Here is a 17,771-nt window from a genome sequence, read left to right as displayed (position 1 = left end):
CTGATTCTATCTTTTATTTCTTACATATTTCATTCTAGGGTTTCATTGCTCTAGGATTGATTACAAAAAAAAAAAAAATAATAGCTGTTGTATTTCTTCACTATTGTTAGGGTTTCTGAATCTCATTGTTCTAGGGTTTGTGTTGGCTAAAATCTCTTGCTCTAGGGGCTGCCATATAGCACTTGTGTTTGGATTTTTGAGTTATTGTTAGGGTTTTCTTAATTGCTTATTCTTGATTGTGATCAAATCAATTGGTGAAAAGAAAAAAAAAAAATTCGCCTAGGAAAAAAAAATCGACCAGAAAAAAAAAAGAAGAAGAAAACCGAAATTTCTCTTGAGCCTTATCATCAAAGGGGCTGCATACATTATTCTAGTTGGTATCTTGTCTTATAGTTACTGTTTCATTCGTATAATTTCCTGGATTCACGTGTCAATTTTTTTTATTCCTTCCGTCTTACTCTTATTCTTGTTTCTTGGACCTAATTACTAGTTGGGATAAAACATGGTTGCTTTGTCTTGATTGAGTGCAATTAGTTCTTAAAGAACTTGAGTGGGAAAACTCTTGAGGTAAAAGGCAAGAGAGTGTGAGACTATTATCGGGAAAAAGCCAATTAAGAGTGAAACACGAGTGGAGTGCCATTATTCGAGTGTAAACGCGTAAGGGAGTGTGTGAGGTTTACTTTTTTGCCACTAACATTCTTTTGTGCAGCACCTTATAATGTCTCAGCGGAGTAGCACACCACCAAGGGGGAGAGTAGATAACTCATCCTATGTGTTGCAAGCAATGCAACAACAGTTTGAGCGGTTGAACTTTGTGTTGGGTGAAGTGAGAGATAGAATGGATTATCAAGAAGCAGCGATTAGAAATCTGCAAGGTGGGAGAGATAGGAGGCGACGTGAGCATAGAGTTGAAAATGAGTATAAGAATGAGGGAGATGGTGAGGATGAGGAAGACTTAGCATATGAAGTTGGGTCGGGTAGACATGGAAGAGTTAGGCGTGAAAGACGACTTGAGGGGAATCTGAGGGGTAGGGATGGTGTAGATAGAGACCTCGGGAGCATCAAAATGAAAATACCACCTTTCCAAGATAGAGCTGACCCTGAGGTTTATCTAGAGTGGAAGAAAAAAATAGAGTTGTTGTTTGATTGCCATAATTACTTTGAGGAGAAGAAAGTGAAGTTGGCAGTAGTTGAGTTCACTAATTATGCTATTATTTGGCGGGATCAATTAGTGACCAATAGGAGGAGGAATTATGAGAGGCCAGTAGAGACATGGGGAGAGTTGAAAGCTCTCATGAGGCGGAGATTTGTACCTAGCCATAAGGAGTGTGGAGGATTACCATCAGGAGATGGAGGTGGCAATGATTCGGGCTAATGTAGAGGAGGACCGGGAGGCCACCATGGCTAGATTTTTGAGTGGTTTGAATAGGGACATAACCAATGTAATTGAATTGTAGCATTATGTAGAGATAGAAGACATGATACACATGGCAATGAAGGTGGAGAGGCAATTAAAGAGAAAAGAGACAGCAAGGTACACTTCGGTTTCTAGCACTACTTGGAAATCAAAGTGGGATAGGAATGATACAGCTGAAGCAAAAAGAAAGACCGAACCACCTAAGAGAAAAGATGAGGGAACTAGCAACAAACCTAAGGTAGAATCCCAACCTTCACGGAATAGAGATATTAAATGTTTTAAGTGTTTGGTTTCAGGGCACATTACTTCTCAATGTCCAAATAGGAGGGTGATGATTATGCTTGACAATGGAGAGGTGATGACTGAGAGTGAGGATGATAGTGATGAGGTGCCCGAGTTGGTTGATGCTAGTGATGATGATGGAGTGGTATACCCCGTGATCGGTGAGTCTCTTATTGCCAGGCGTGCTCTTAATGCACACATTAAGGTGGATGATATAGAGCAACAGAGAGAGAACATTTTCCATACTAGATGCCATGTCAACAATAAGGTATATAGTATGATCATTGATGGGGGAGTTGTACTAATGTGGCTAGCACTACTTTGGTTGAGAAATTGAATTTACCAACCTTAAAACACTCTAGACCATACAAATTGCAGTGGTTGAATGATTGTGGAGAGGTTAGGGTGGACAAACAAGTGTTAGTTACTTTTTCTATTGGAAAGTATCAGGATGAGGTGCTTTGTGATGTTGTGCCTATGCATGTTGGCCATATTTTGTTGGGGAGGCCGTGGCAGTATGATAGGAGGGTGACACATGATAGGTTCAAGATCATGTACAGCTTTGAGAAGGAGGGCAAAACAATCAAGCTTGCTCCTTTAACTCCAAGTCAGGTCTATGAGGACCAACTGAAATTGAAAAGTGAGGTTACTCAAAAAAGAAAGAGTGAAAATGAGAGTGATCAAAAGAGAAAAAGTGAAAATGAAAGTGATAAAAAAAGAAAGAGTGAAAATGTGATTGAGTAAAAAAGAAAGAGTGAGAGTGCAAATGAGCATAAAAGAAAGAGTGAAAAAGAAAGAAGAGAGGTGGCTGAGAGTAAAGAAAAAAGAGTAGAGCCACGAGAGAAAAAAGAAAGAGAGTCTGCAGAGAAAAAAAGAAAGGCAAAAGTGAGTTTCTATGCAAGAGAGAGTGAGGTTAAGAGGGCTTTCTTCGCAGATCGCCCTATGATTTTTCTTTTCTATAAAGAGTCCTATCTTACTCTTGATGAAACTAACTAGTCTCTTCCTAGTTTGGCTGTTTCTTTGTTGCAGGAGTTTGAGGATGTATTTCCGGAGGAGATGCCAAATGAGTTGCCACCCATTAGAGGCATTGAGCACCAGATTGATTTTGTGCCCGGGGCTGCCATTCCAAGCCGACCAGCCTATAGGAGTAATCCAGAGGAGACAAAGGAGCTTCAAAGGCAAGTTGAGGATTTGATTGGCAAGGGGTACGTGAGGGAGAGCATGAGCCCTTGTGCAGTACCAGTGCTACTAGTGCCAAAGAAGAATGGGACGTGGAGGATGTGCGTTGATTGCAGGGCGGTCAACAATATCACGGTAAAGTATCGCCATCCCATTCCTAGATTGGATGATATGCTTGATGAATTGCATGGCTCATGTATTTTCAGTAAAATTGATCTTAAAAGTGGGTACTATCAAATTAGAATGAAAGAGGGTGATGAATGGAAAACTACTTTTAAGACTAAGTATGGGCTTTATGAATGGTTGGTTATGCCATTTGGACTGACAACTGCGCCCAGTACTTTCATGAGATTAATGAACCATGTCCTACGTGCATTCATAGGCAAGTTTGTGGTTGTGTACTTTGATGATATCTTAGTGTACAACAAGGACTTAAATGAACATATTGAGCATTTGAGATATGTGTTTGATGTGTTGAGATGTGAAAAGTTGTATGCTAATTTCAAGAAATGTGCATTTGGCATGGAAAAAGTTGTTTTTCTTGGTTATGTTGTTGGCACAAAAGGTATTGAGGTGGATGAAGAGAAAGTCAAGGCCATCAAGGAATGGCCAATGCCAAAAAGCATCACTGAGGTAAGAAGCTTTCATGGCTTAGCTAGCTTTTATCGGCGTTTTGTTAAAGACTTTAGTACTATTGCTGCACCACTCACTGAGGTAATTAAAAAGAATATTGGGTTTCAGTGGGGGACTAATCAAGAGAATGCTTTTGCCACTATTAAAGAAAGGTTGTGCTCTTCACCTGTGTTAGCATTACCTGATTTTAACAAAGTTTTTGAGATTGAATGTGATGCCTCAGGAATAGGGATTGGAGCCATTTTGATGCAAGATAGGCGACCCATAGCCTTCTTCAGTGAAAAGTTAAGTGGGGCATCCCTGAAGTACCCTACTTATGACAAAGAGCTTTATGCTCTTGTTCGTGCATTAGAGACTTGACAGTACTACCTATGGCCAAGGGAATTTGTAATCCACACCGATCATGAATCATTGAAGCATCTCAAGGGTCAAGGTAAGTTGAATAAAAGGCATGCTAGATGGATAGAATACATTGAGACATTTCCCTATGTCATCCGTTATAAGCAAGGTAAGGAGAACATTGTTACTGATGCTCTATCTCGGAGGAGTAGCTTGGATGGACAAAAGAAGGCGGAGTTGGTGAAGTCACTTCATGAGAGGGTACGACTTCAAATTGCCCAAAAGAATGAAAGGGTTGCTTCCCAAGCCAATAAAGGGCGAAGGCTTGTCTTCTTTGAACCGGGAGATTGGGTTTGGGTTCACATGCGCAAAGAAAGATTCCCAGCCCAAAGAAGGACGAAGTTGCATCCTCGAGCAGATGGACCTTTCCAAGTTCTTGAGAAAATTAATGAGAATGCATATAAAGTGGATCTTCCAAGTGAGTATAATGTTTCTGCTACTTTCAATGTTTCTGATCTTTCTCCTTTTGATATAGGTGAAGATTCGAGGTCGAATCCTTTTGAGGAGAGGGGAATGATGGAAACCAAGTTGGGCCTACTCTTAAAGATCATTTGCAAATTCCAGATGAACCAATTACAAGATCAAGAGCCAAGAAGATCAAGGAAGCAATGCATAGATTGGTGCAATCCACTTGGGATGAAGCTAGCAAGAGCCCAACACTCAAGATGGGCTTGAAAGAAAGAGAACCAGCTTTGATCCACTTGATTCAAGCTGTGGAAGATATGACTTAGAGTTAAGGCCTATTGTTTTGGAGACTTCAAATTTGGTTAAATGATTTATTTTATTAGTTTAGAATAAGTGGACTTGAAGATGCCTGGCCCACACGTCTTATTTTCAATGAACTATGATTTTCAAGAAGGCCTTGTATTTTGGCCAAGGGCTTATTTGGAAAGTTACTTTTTAGGAATTAGGGTTTCAAGAGGTACTGTAGCGTTACTGTAGCGTTACTGTAGCCGTGGGTACTGTAGCGCGACACTGTTCATCAGGGCATTTTGGGTAAAAAGGGCTTTATTTTGGCTAGGGTTTTAATTAGGTTTAGTTTAAATACTCCTTGTAGCCTCATTTGAAGGTGAGACAATATTGAATGTTATTTGTGAGTTGAGGTTTTTTCTCTTGTTCTTGATTGAACTCTTGAACTTATCAAAGGTAAATCACCACTTTTGTGGCGTTCCTCCTTTGTAATCTAGGTTCTTGAGACGGGTTCTTTAACGGGTCTAGATTTTGATATAATCTAGGTTCTTGAAACGAGTTCTCATCGGGTCTAGGTTTTTCCATCCATTGACTTGAATTTGGCTTTCTTGGGGAGTTTTCAAATTGATTGTGGGTTCAAGGGATTTCATTCCCGCGGGTTCATATCACCCTATGCGCGTGGAGTAAGAACCTTCATTGATTTTGCACGGGCCTCCACTGATAGTCGTGGTTACATTAAGTGTCCATGTCGAGGGTGTAAAAATTTGTATGCGATAGGATTGGATGAAGTTGAAAGTCATATATTTGTGAATGGTATGGATCTCGGGTATACCCGATGGGTACTGCATGGTGAGCCGTATGAGTAGTCAGCGGATGTATTGGTCGATTATCCAAATTATTTGCGGCACATGGATGATAATTATGAGCAGGATGAGATGAAAGAGATGTTGGGTGACATTGGAGTTGGGATGTTTATGGATGAGGTTGACGACAATGCCTCAAGTGGCCGAGGGATTGATTGTGAGAATTTCGCTGCAATGTGGGAAGATGCAAAGCACGAGCTTTATCTAGGCTATACAAAACATTCTAAAATGTTGTTTATTGTACGGTTGCTTCACATTAAGTCATTGTGTGGGATGTTGATGAAAGAAATAAATATGGTATTGGACTTATTTAACGAGGTGCTTCCCGAAGGGTCTGCATTGCCGAAGAACTTTTATGAAACGAAACAGTTGAAAAAGGGATTAGGATTTGAGTACAAGTCCATACATACATGCAAGAATGATTGTGTTTTGTTTTGGAAGGAGAACGAGGAGAAACAAGCATGTCCTGTATGCGGAGAGTCGAGGTGGAAAGGTAAGAAAAAAGTGCTCGTTAAGGTGTTGTGGTATTTTCCCTTGAGACCTAGGTTACAAAGACTATATATGTGTAAGAAAACAGCTCACGATATGAGGTGGCATGAAGAGAAAAGAGTTAAGGATGACACATATATGAGGCACCCAGCTAACTCACTTGCGTGGCAATCTTTCGACAATCAATACCCAGAGTTTGGGATAGAAGCTCGGAACATGCGCCTAGGACTCACAACCGATGGATTCAACCCTTTTGGGAATGAGTACAAGTTATATAGCACTTGGCTCGTAGTGTTGATTCCGTACAATCTTCCACCATGGAGGTGCATGAAGGCGCCCAACTTTTTATTAATTTTACTTATCCCTGGCCCGAGATCACCTGGGAATGACATTGACGTATTCATGCAGCTGTTGATTGAAAAGGTGAAAGAGTTATGGGAAACATGCGTCAGAACTTATTATGCATCCACGTTGACATCTTTTCAAATGCATGCTGCGATAATGTGGACAATAAATGACTTTCCGGCATATGGAAATCTTTTCGGCTGGAGTACGAAAGGGAAGTTAGCGTGTCCGATGTGTAATAAAGAAACTGCTAGTGAGTGGTTAAAATATTCTCAGAAGTTGTGTTTCATGGGTCATCGACGTTATCTACTAGTAAATCATGCATGGAGAAGAGAATGTGCTAAGTTTGATGGGAGAGTAGAGGACATAATTGCACCAAATGAGTTGTCTGGGGAAGAGATAGTGGAACAACTGGTACATGTTAGAGCGAACAATTTTGGCGAAGGTTAGGAAAAGAACAAGAGAAAACGAGATGCAACAAAATTGAATTGAACAAAGCGTAGTATTTTTTTTTACTTGCCGTATTGGTCGTCTTGCATGTTGCGACATAATTTGGATGTAATCCACATAGAGAAGAATATATGTGATAATATACTGGGTACATTGATGAGCAATAACAAAAAGACGAAGGACACGATCAAGATGAGGAAATATTTTGAGAGAATTGGAATTAAACATAATTTACATTTGCAGGTAGAAGGCAATAGGGTGGTCATGCCGCATGCATGTTTTACGATGACAAGGTAGGAGAGGATGGACTTCTGTAAATGGTTTCAGGGTGTGAAGTTGCCAGAAGGTTATGTTTCAAATATCGGTAGATGTGTGAGCCCTGATGACTGGAAAATCAGTGGATTGAAAAGCCATGACTGTCACGTATTTTTGCAGAAGTTATTACCTGTGGGAATTCGTGGGAAGCTAACATCTAATGTACATGTCGCCATATCCAAACTCTGTATGTTTTTTAAGGATTTTTGTGCTCGAGTAGTAAATCGAGATATATTGTGGAAACTGGAAGAAAACATTACTACTATACTATGTAAATTCGAGTAGATCTTTCCACCATCATTTTTTGATGCAATGGTCCATTTAGCAATACATTTACCTCGAGAGGTACTGTTGGGTGGACCGGTGCAGTTCCATTGGATGTATTCTGTTGAAAGATATTTGGGTCGACTGAAGTGCACTGTTGGGAATAAAGCCAGAGCTGAGGGTTCAATAGCAGATGCCTATATACACGATGAATGGTTAACATTTTGCTCTCTATATCTCCATGGTGTTGAGACACGATTTAATCATCAAGAGCGAAATGCTGATCTTGCTGCTCTACCTCCTCGTGAGCTATTAGTATTTTTCCAGAATGTATGACCGGTGCACAAACGGGTTACAATTTAATTGCTAGAGACTTAGGTAAAGTTCGGCGGTATGTGCTAAATAATTGCCAGGAGATTGATGACTATCTCAAGTATGTCGTTGCATGCTTCGAATAATTCTAGTTTCTTGAAGTTTAACTATAATTGTTGTGCTCAAAATTTACTTCTTTTGTATTTATATACAGTGAGCACATGGACAAACTTAGGACAGAAGGCATAGAGAATATAGAGGCAAGACACGAGGAAGAATTTGTTGGATGGTTTGAGCAACGTGTATGAACTAAAATTATATATATGTTACATTTTGAAACTTTTAATTCTGGGTAACTTTTAATAAATATATATTATTTCAATTGTTAGATTTTGAAACAACGTGCTTGTGATCTCGGATCAATTTCTCCTGAATTGTATGCATTGGCCCGTGGTCCTTCAAATAGAGCACTTTGATACACTGCATACACGGTTCGAGGTTATAGATTCCATACCCTGGATCGTGAATGTAATAGAAAAACTCAAAACTCTAGTGTGTTGGTCGAGGGTAGTCATGGAACAGATGATATTGACTATTATGATGTCATACATGATATTATCGGATTGAAATATCTGGGTGGGTCTATAACATATGTTTTTAAATGTGATTGGTTAGATCTAGGCGGTGGTCGGGTTTCGATACATAGGGATAATCACTTTACGAGTGTCAATACAGCATCTAAATGGTACGAAGATGATCCATTCGTATTGGCTTGTCAAGCTACCCAAGTCTTCCGATTGTAGAGGCATACCAAGAAGATGGAGAGGGTATTAACTTGTTTGTTGACGTCGGTGCACTCGAGTTGCTCCCCTAGTGTAGAGATGACGTCCCACCTGTCCATCTTGACCCGTCCGTAGTAAATGATCATTCAATTCAAGTAAGTGAGGAGGAAGAAGAAGAAGACAAATCAGAATCTGGGGAGGAGGTGGATAAGGAGGACGAAGAAGAGGTTGATGATGACAATGAAGATGTTATTGAGGGAGATTCTGAAACAAGCATGGAAAATACATCCGAAGATGAAGAATAAAAGTACTAAATATTTTATTTAAATAGGTGACTATAAAATATTATACTTTTCATAATTTCTTCTAATTAATTTTCTTTGATATAATTAATCATTTTCAAGGATGCTGCCAAAACGACAATGTAGAAATGTGCATCTGCCAAGTCCAAGTCCCGAACCCATTGAGGACTCCCCACTCGAGGAATCCGGTCCTGAAGATCATGTTAACATGCAAGAGATCAACAATCAGTCGACACCTACCAGTAAGGAAATATTTTCGTTGATAATCAATTATATTGTTAATACTTTTGTCTCAATAACTATATAACTATAATTATATTATTATCATATAGTTGATGCATCTGCACGTTGCGGTCATGGTTATACACGTAGCATCTCTCTTGAGAAAAATAGAAGGCACGAAAAACTCAAGATCACCATTCCTAATAATTCTACTAGAGGAGTGAATGATAGTGCAACAACGTTTTCCTCCTATATTGGCATAGTAGTTCGAGCTTATACTCAATTTTATGTGCGCTCATGGCAAGATGTTCTGAATGAGATTAAAGAGCACATTCGAAGTCGTGTACTGGTGAGTTTACTTTGAGAGTACATTTTTTTTCACCTAGATTAGTATATCATATTTTTGACCTAATTCACTTATTAGGATGAATTCGACCTCGACTTTGGCCGTAGCGAGGATTTGAGAACTGTGAATTAGTTGATGCTACACTATTCCGACGTCACAAGGGACGATGTCATGATCACTACGCTATCCCATTTCCAGCATATGAAGTTAGATGATTAGAGAAAGTGTTGTAATCTTTTCGCATCTCCAAATTATCAGGTATTTTACATTTATATCCTTTAATTATTTACGTTCATATTCGTTCTATATATTATATTATATGTATATATATATGTTATAATTAACATTCTTAATTAATTTTGTAGCACTTGAGTTCTACAAATGCACAGAATAGATCCTCTCTGACTGTCCACCATCGTGCCGATTCAAGATCATTCCATCATCTTGCTGAAAAAATAGTAATTAAAAAAATTATAGAATTCATTTATTTTTCTGATATTCTTTTATTTAAGTACTAACATTATTTTTTTAAAATTGCTAATGTCGCTTTATTAGAAACGTGATGATCCTGAAAATTTTTTCCTCATTTATGTCTATGCTGCTGCTCACACTAATGAGCATAGTGAGTGGATGGAGCCTGCCACTGCAGATAATCATGTAAGCAGTGTTAATTTTATTAAATAAATTATGCAACATGTGAATAACTTATTTTTTATTTGTATTTCTTTTAATACGTTACTTACTGTGTGTTTTCTTTCAAATTACAGGAAAAAATGATGGAGATGCAGTCAGCTTCTGGGGAATCTTCTCCTAGTGACATAGACATATTCATGCAATTGCTCGGGCCGCAGTCTAGTATGGCAAGAGGTTTGTGACGATCTTTCACGCATAGATGTTCATCCTGCTCAACCTTATTGACTTCACAAATTAGTAATCTTACCAAAGATTTAGAAGCTGCACGACACGAGAATGAGTATATGAGGTCGAGACAGCAAGAGTTAGAATCTCTCTTGGAGTGACAGTCTCATTTAGATACGCGTTTGCAGGACCAATAGAGAATCAAGAGGAAAGAATACGCAGTGAAGTCCAAGAACAAGTACAGTAGGAGATAATGGTGCAAATGGAGCGTGTTATGTTGTTGCAACAGTGTATAAAAGAAGAAGAAATGAATTTTATCAATTTTATCAGTATATAAAACTAATTTTAATATTTAATTTTGAAATTTTATAAAACATTGTTAGTTGTTAGTTGATGGTGTGTAATATGTTACAATTGGTATGTTTTTCAATTTTATGAAATTAGTATTTCTGATCTGTACGTTCAAATGAAATTAAAAACGTTCGAACATTGATTCACATTCGAACCAACGTTCGAACGTGAATACACAAAATTATATAGTAACATTCGAACGTAGGCCTCAACGTTCAAATGTACTCACCCTCAAAGAACAAAACGTTCGAATGATTAAACGATTAACGTTTGAACAAACCTCAGAACGTACCACTTGCATTCGAACGCTTCTTCGTTAACATTCGAAATAATGTCCGAACGTTACACCCGTTACGTTTGAATATTGGGTCGTTAACGTTCGAATGGAAATTCGAACATTTATTGCAATTAACGTTCAAACGTAAATATGAAACGTTCAAACTAGAATCACCGAAAGTCAACTTCTGTCATTCGAACGCCAATCGGTCGGATTGACGTTACAACGTTGAATTGGACATTCGAACGTTACTTTCTGTTACAGATCTCAATCGTCACAAAAAAAGGAATTTTCAAACGTTACACCAAACGAAACACCTCCAACCATCACTAAAAATATTTTAGTGACGGTTCAACAGTAAACCGTCACCAATTATTTTCTGTGATGCACATTAGGTGACGGTTTCAAACCATCACCAAATATCTTTAGTGACGTTTTGGTTATTTTTTGTGACGGTTTTCTCTGTCACAAAAGAAAAATTATGTTGTAGTGAAACTTACTAACATGGATGACAAAAGCCAAGAATAGGGGTGCTGTTTGACGCAAAAAGAAACTCACAATGAACAGAGAGGGAGTGCCAGGGCTGTGGAAAGAAAAAAACGATGGGTTAAGGGCATAGGCAATCAAACACACCGTTTTGGTGTTCTCTCTTTTTTTTTTCCATTTTTTTTTTAAATGTCGAGCTGAGTTTTTAGGGCCTTGTGCGCAGTCCTAAGCCAAGTATTATGAAAGAGGCATATGAAAGAGAGATGATGGCAAATTCAACTCACTAAACGAAAGGCAAATCAGGCTGCTCACAGGATGGCATGCAAACAAGTTAGTCCATTTAGATGAAAGTATCCTCCTAAATAACTGATGGAGTTAAGAATGAGAAGACTATCCAACAGTTGGGTGAAATGTTTAATGAGTTTAATTATGTCAAAAAAATATAAAATAAATCTTCTCCACATGCAAACTTTGATCTCATGTAACTCATGATCAGACCGTAACGTCTTAAATTTTTAGTATGACTTACCCATCATGAAATGCCACTATTAACTTCAATGAAATTCCCTCATCCATGGCTGAAAGGCTTAGTTTTAATATTAAGAATAGTGCCATCTTTATATGGATTTTTATTAAAGTTAGTGTTGATTTTTGACTAGGGGTGGCAAATCATGTTTTTGGGTCGTGCTCGTGTCGTGTTAAGTCATGAACATTTGACTATATAGGTCAACCCAAATACAACCCTTTAAACTAAATATGTCAAACTTCCAAACCCTAACCCAACTCATTTAGATAACGGGTCCTAACATGTCACCCGTTTAATAATTAATTAAAAATATGTTGATACAACACAACTCATTTAAATCCATTTGTTTCATATAAATTGATTGAACTAAAACGCATAACTCGTTTGACCTGATTAACATAATTTTACATAAAAATTAAAATCTATATTTATTAATAACCATGATATCTTAACAAATATATATCAATATTTTTCAAGTTTTAATATATAATAAAACCAATATTACAAAGTATCATACAATAACAAATATGATCATAAGTCTAATATTACATTCTCCTGAACAATAAAAACAATAAAATTATAAGTATACTGAGAAATATCAATATTGCAACTTAGCAATAATAAAAATTTAATTTAAAATAAATTCTAAACGGGTCAAAACGAGTTGATTTCGTATTAAGGAAATTGACCCATTTCGTTAGCTTAACAAAAAATACGAGTGAGAGAACTCCTAATTTTACCAGAGACTTGAATAATATACGGAGGTTGGTAATAGCCATTAAAAAATAATGAATGCATCTCCAATTGTACGTTTCGGCCAACAGCACGCACGCAAGCTCAAAATTTATTCGAGTTCATGAGCTAGTCCATGTAATCTTCACAATCTTCTAGATAAATAAGCCTTCTTGCCAGCTAGATTTGTGAGCAATAGGAAAGTTTTGCAACCCTTAAAAATCATGAGTATGATTAAAATATTACCACCTCGATCGGATTCTCCAACAGCAGGTTGACTGAGCTGCTGTTTCAAGTCTGGTCCACACATCTGCATTTTTCAAGCGCATATATTATAAAACAGTGAAGATATATATGGCATCTAGAACTACTGCAGAATCTAACTTGAACTTTATTTTTCTATAGACGTGCATGCCAACCAATAGAACATGAAAAATCTTCGTTCACATGGGTATTTCTCAGTAAATGTTTCCTCATGTTTTGACGTGAAAATAAAGAAACGTGAAACAAACATCCGTCTCCTTTGGATTGGTTATATTGGTCGGTGGGGAAACCAAGTTGCTGATATAATATATATATATATATATATATATATATATAATTATTTTTGCAGTTTCCATTCGAGGAGGAATCCAAGTACTGGTCATGCAGTTTCATAAAACAAGTTCTACATGGAAGCACTCGCAGAAATGATTTCAGGAAATTAACCACTATCCCTGGGTTCTTTCCAAGACATTTCCATGGGAGATCTTGCTTTTGCTCTGTACGTTAGGATTACTAGCTAAATGAATATATATATATATATATATTTGTGTGTGTGTGTGTGTGTGTGTGTGTGTGTGTGTATACACACCTCAGCTGATCCATACTTTCTCCGATCTTACACAACAATATTAGTCCTGTCTAGTGCTTTCGCCGGTCAAGAATCTCTAACCACAGACCTGACTAATAGCATTTCTTGATATGCATCTCGAGTCCGTCGATATTGATAATGTCCACACATACCATTAACTCTTTGCTTGGCATCATTCAAAAGTTTTGTATTAAGGTAAATGCTATTTAATTTTCATCTTACATTTTATTAGTTTTAGTTAAATTAGTTTTGTTTTAGAAAGAGAGACGGTACGCCCAAATTTTATTAATAACCCCATCTTATGGCAGAGGAATACCTTTTACAAGCAGTGTAAGAGCTTCCAGGGTTACATAAATCAAAACAAAAGTTCTTGTAAAATCATGCATTCTTAGAAAAAACTACTACTTACATTAATGGGACCCACTACTAATTATCTCAAATCAATCATTGATGGGACATACTACTTTTTTAACTTTTTTATATAAAAAAGTTAAATCTATCTTAACCTATTTCATATACTCAAACACATATCTTAACCTATTTACATTCAAATATATCTCAATGGGACTCCACAAAACACTATTATTAATAGATCAACTCAAACCATCTGAGATCACCTCAACATCCAAATGCATCCTATTGTTCCACAGTATCTATTACAATAACATAAACAAAGCAAATATTCAAAACTACCATTTCCATCTAAAATTTGGTAAAACAGATTTATCAATAACAAAAAGTCCATACAAATACCTAGGTAATTGTAAAATAGAGGAGAAAGACAAGGTAATACCTCAAGCTCCAAGATAGCTAATTCATCTGCGACACCATTTCCTTCTCAATATATACACTACAAATTTTAGTTTTAGGGATGAAATTATTTAGGGACGAGATTTAAATCTCGTCCCTAAAAGTAATTATTGGAGACAAGATTTAAATTTCGTCTCAAAACATGGATGACTTTATAAACCCTTTCGAACGTCTACATATCCGTTTGAACTAGATCTTTTGTGACGAATTAGATTGTCTCAAAAAATCAAAATCGTTCGAACGACAAAAAATCTGTTCGAACAGACAAATCTTGGCGAGGAAGTAATTTATTTTTTTGGGAAAAGTTCAAAACCGTTCGAACAACAATTTATTTGTTCGGACAGGATAGATTTGGTGGAAAAATCTGGCGAGAAGGTTTCAAGACCGTTCGAACAACACATATTTAGTTCGAACATATTCGAACACCACATTTATGCATTCGAATGTATAGTTTGGTGGGAAATTAAATTAAAATTGGCTAGAATTTTTTTTAAACCTGTTCGAACGGAACATAAATATGCGAATGCTGAGTACCTTGTTCAAAATATTAAAAATGTGAATATATTATATCTTATGATTTATTGTAAATTAAAATATTTATGAATTCATAAATTAAATTTATGTAATTAATTTAAAAATATTTGAGTGATTTCTTTTATGTTAAATAAGACTTTTAATTAAATAAATATTATCATCCATACACCACATAATATAAATCAATAATTAATCCAGAAAAGATAAAAAAGATTTAATTCATAATTAAAACAAATTATCAAAACACCAGACATGGCAGTATGCACAACATTGATCACCGCTGATGTGTGTTCGCCAATCTCTGCACGCAATATGTCAGTCATCTCTTCATGAGTTGATATGCGTGATGCCTCGGCCTATGTAGATGCCTCACCAGCCTATACTTCAGGATCTCTTAGCTGTGCATTTCTCTGAATATCAATCTGGTTTGGAACAGGTCCACGAAAACGAAGTCTCGAGTGTCTCATGCTTCGTGACGGGGTGGTGTAGTTGATCGGTCCCATCGGTCCCGTGCACGCTCGGTAACATCTGGCACGACCCCGGAATATAGCAAAAATCGAGTGATCAGGATCCCGAATGGCAGTATATCTGTCATAAATCTGTCTGCCTGATATTCTTTGTCCCATCGTACACAGGAGCATCTGGACCAAGAATCAAGTCTCTCACCTCATGATCAGTGAGGGTATCGACCTCATCTATGTAAACTGCTCCCTCGTCCCGAGCCGTCTCCGCATCACCTGAAGGATCAAACTCTCTAGATAGCAAGTTCGAATAAGCATTGCGTAGTCTAGGAATACCGAGATATTCAACGAGTCCGTCCACTAAAAAATTTAACTGGAGCTCCTCGGACAAAGATCCTGTATGCCCCTCCATAGTCTGGGCTTGCTCCACCGAGCTCTTTATAGAACTCAACGACAATGTCAATATAGGATATGAGCTCCATTGCTTCTTCTCTCTGATCTAGGATTGGTGCCCAACCACGATCGTTGAAAACTAGTTGGAGGGAATGACCTTCCCATATAAGAGTCACGAAATCAAGTAGTTTTATATGTCGCTCCAAAAAATTAGTTCACTCTCGAACTATTTGGATGGAAGGTTCGCCTGATCTGCCACGAAGACATTATTATCAACTTGAAATTTAAAAAATAAAATATATATTCAACATTAGTGATAAAATATAATATTTTCCAATATTCACAAAATTATATACTAATAGCAATTTAATAAATTAATTTATAGAACAACAAAATGTGTTGAAAATAAATTAATAAGTTAATATAAATTAATTGGTTCAAACCATTCGAACGTGATCGAACGGACACTATAGTGGTCGAACGAACACCATCGTGTTTGGTTCAGACTGTTCAAACGGATAAATAGGGTTCGAACGGTTTTTAGGGTTTTGGTTAATACATTAGAACGACAACAGGTAGTGTTTGAACGGAAACTTAACCGAGCTTAACTATGGATGAGTCAACTCAGTGGCCATGAAAACCCATGAAATCCATCGATTCCATGGGTTTCTTCAACAAACCACATACTATTCTTCATTTCTAAACATCCTACAATGGATTTGTGGTATGGTGCCTATTGATGAAAAAATATAACTTTTCTAGAGAAAACGAATAAAACGATAAAAATAAACGGTAAAATAACTTTTAAGGAGCGTACCTTCACTTAGGAGGAAAAGGTTTCAACGTGGGTGGTGATTACGATGGCAGATGATGCCGATTGATGGGTGTGCAAACGTTATGGAACGGTTTTCAAACGGTTAGGAATGGCGGCGTTGAAATGCCTTCGCCCGCGATAACTTATATATATACAGAGAACCATTCGAACGATAGATTTAAACATTCAAACGATTTTAAAAAACAGTTCGAACAGTATTATTTATAGTTCGAACAATATTTGTTTCAAATTTAATAAAAATATATATTATATTATATTATAATTAGTATCTATTTTAAATGAAATTTATAATGAACTGGATTAACTATGTGCAACGATTTAAGATTAAAAAGGCAAATGAAGATAGAAAAGAAGTTTGCTAGAAAGGAATTAGGTACTTTTGTGAACAATTTGGTTATACTCCTTTATTAGCCCCCTCAAGAAGACACAAAAAAGGAAAAAGAGTTTATAAGAATTATTCCAATAAAAAATGAAAATACAAAAAACTTTATAAAAAGACAAAAGATAAACCAACATATAATAAGCCACTAAAAAGTCCTAAAAAGACTAATAAAAAGAAAAAGCAAATTGTTTGCTATAAATGCGGAAAAGTAGGACATTATAAATCAAACTGTAAAGTCAAACAACAAATTAATGAATTAGATATATCCGAAATATTAAAAGACAAATTAATGGATATTTTTATAATACATTCAAGTGAAGATGAGGTTAGTTCTTCAAAAGAAGAAGAAATTTATCAATGAAAAGAATCAAGTTTTTCAGAACAATCTTCCGATAGTGAATTAGAAGAAGATGAAGTACATATTTGTAATTGTCTAAATAAGGATAATTTTATTTGTAACAAAACTATTAATGTACTTTCAAAACAAGAAGACATTATACTAGAATTAATAGACAAAATCAACAACCCTCAAGAAAGAAAAGATTATTTAGAAAAATTAAAAGATACATTTAATAATCAAAATACTACAATAACTTCATCCTCAACACTTTACAATTTTTCAGAAATAATAGGAAGATTTAAAACTGACAAACAGAAAATTACAATTCAAGATATACAACAAGAAATCAATGAGATAAAACAAGAAATTAGAAATTTAAAAACATCCAATCTTAAATTAGAAGTTTCAAATGAATAATTATTACAAGAAATCATATTATTAAAAATAGAGAAAAATGGAAAGAATCTTCATGATGAAAAACATAATATTGAACAAGGAGAATGTTCAACATTAGATGAAACGGACAATTTCATTAATATTCTTAACAAGATAAATTTTTAAAAATGGTATGTTGAAGTAACAGTTTCAATTAATCAAGAATTCTCTTTTACTACAATTGCTCTATTAGATACAGGAGCGGACC

At 36.3% G+C, this 17,771-nt stretch overlaps 1 pseudogene; it reads left to right on the top strand.

The window, feature by feature from the left end:
• The first annotated feature begins 1,057 nt into the window (after window positions 1-1,057).
• Window positions 1,058-17,771, top strand: part of LOC121264116 — a 93,986-nt pseudogene continuing 77,272 nt past the window's right edge.

Source organism: Juglans microcarpa x Juglans regia, chromosome 5D (assembly GCF_004785595.1).
Source record: "Juglans microcarpa x Juglans regia isolate MS1-56 chromosome 5D, Jm3101_v1.0, whole genome shotgun sequence".
NCBI lineage: Eukaryota > Viridiplantae > Streptophyta > Magnoliopsida > Fagales > Juglandaceae > Juglans > Juglans microcarpa x Juglans regia.
This window is presented reverse-complemented; position numbering and strand designations above follow the sequence as displayed.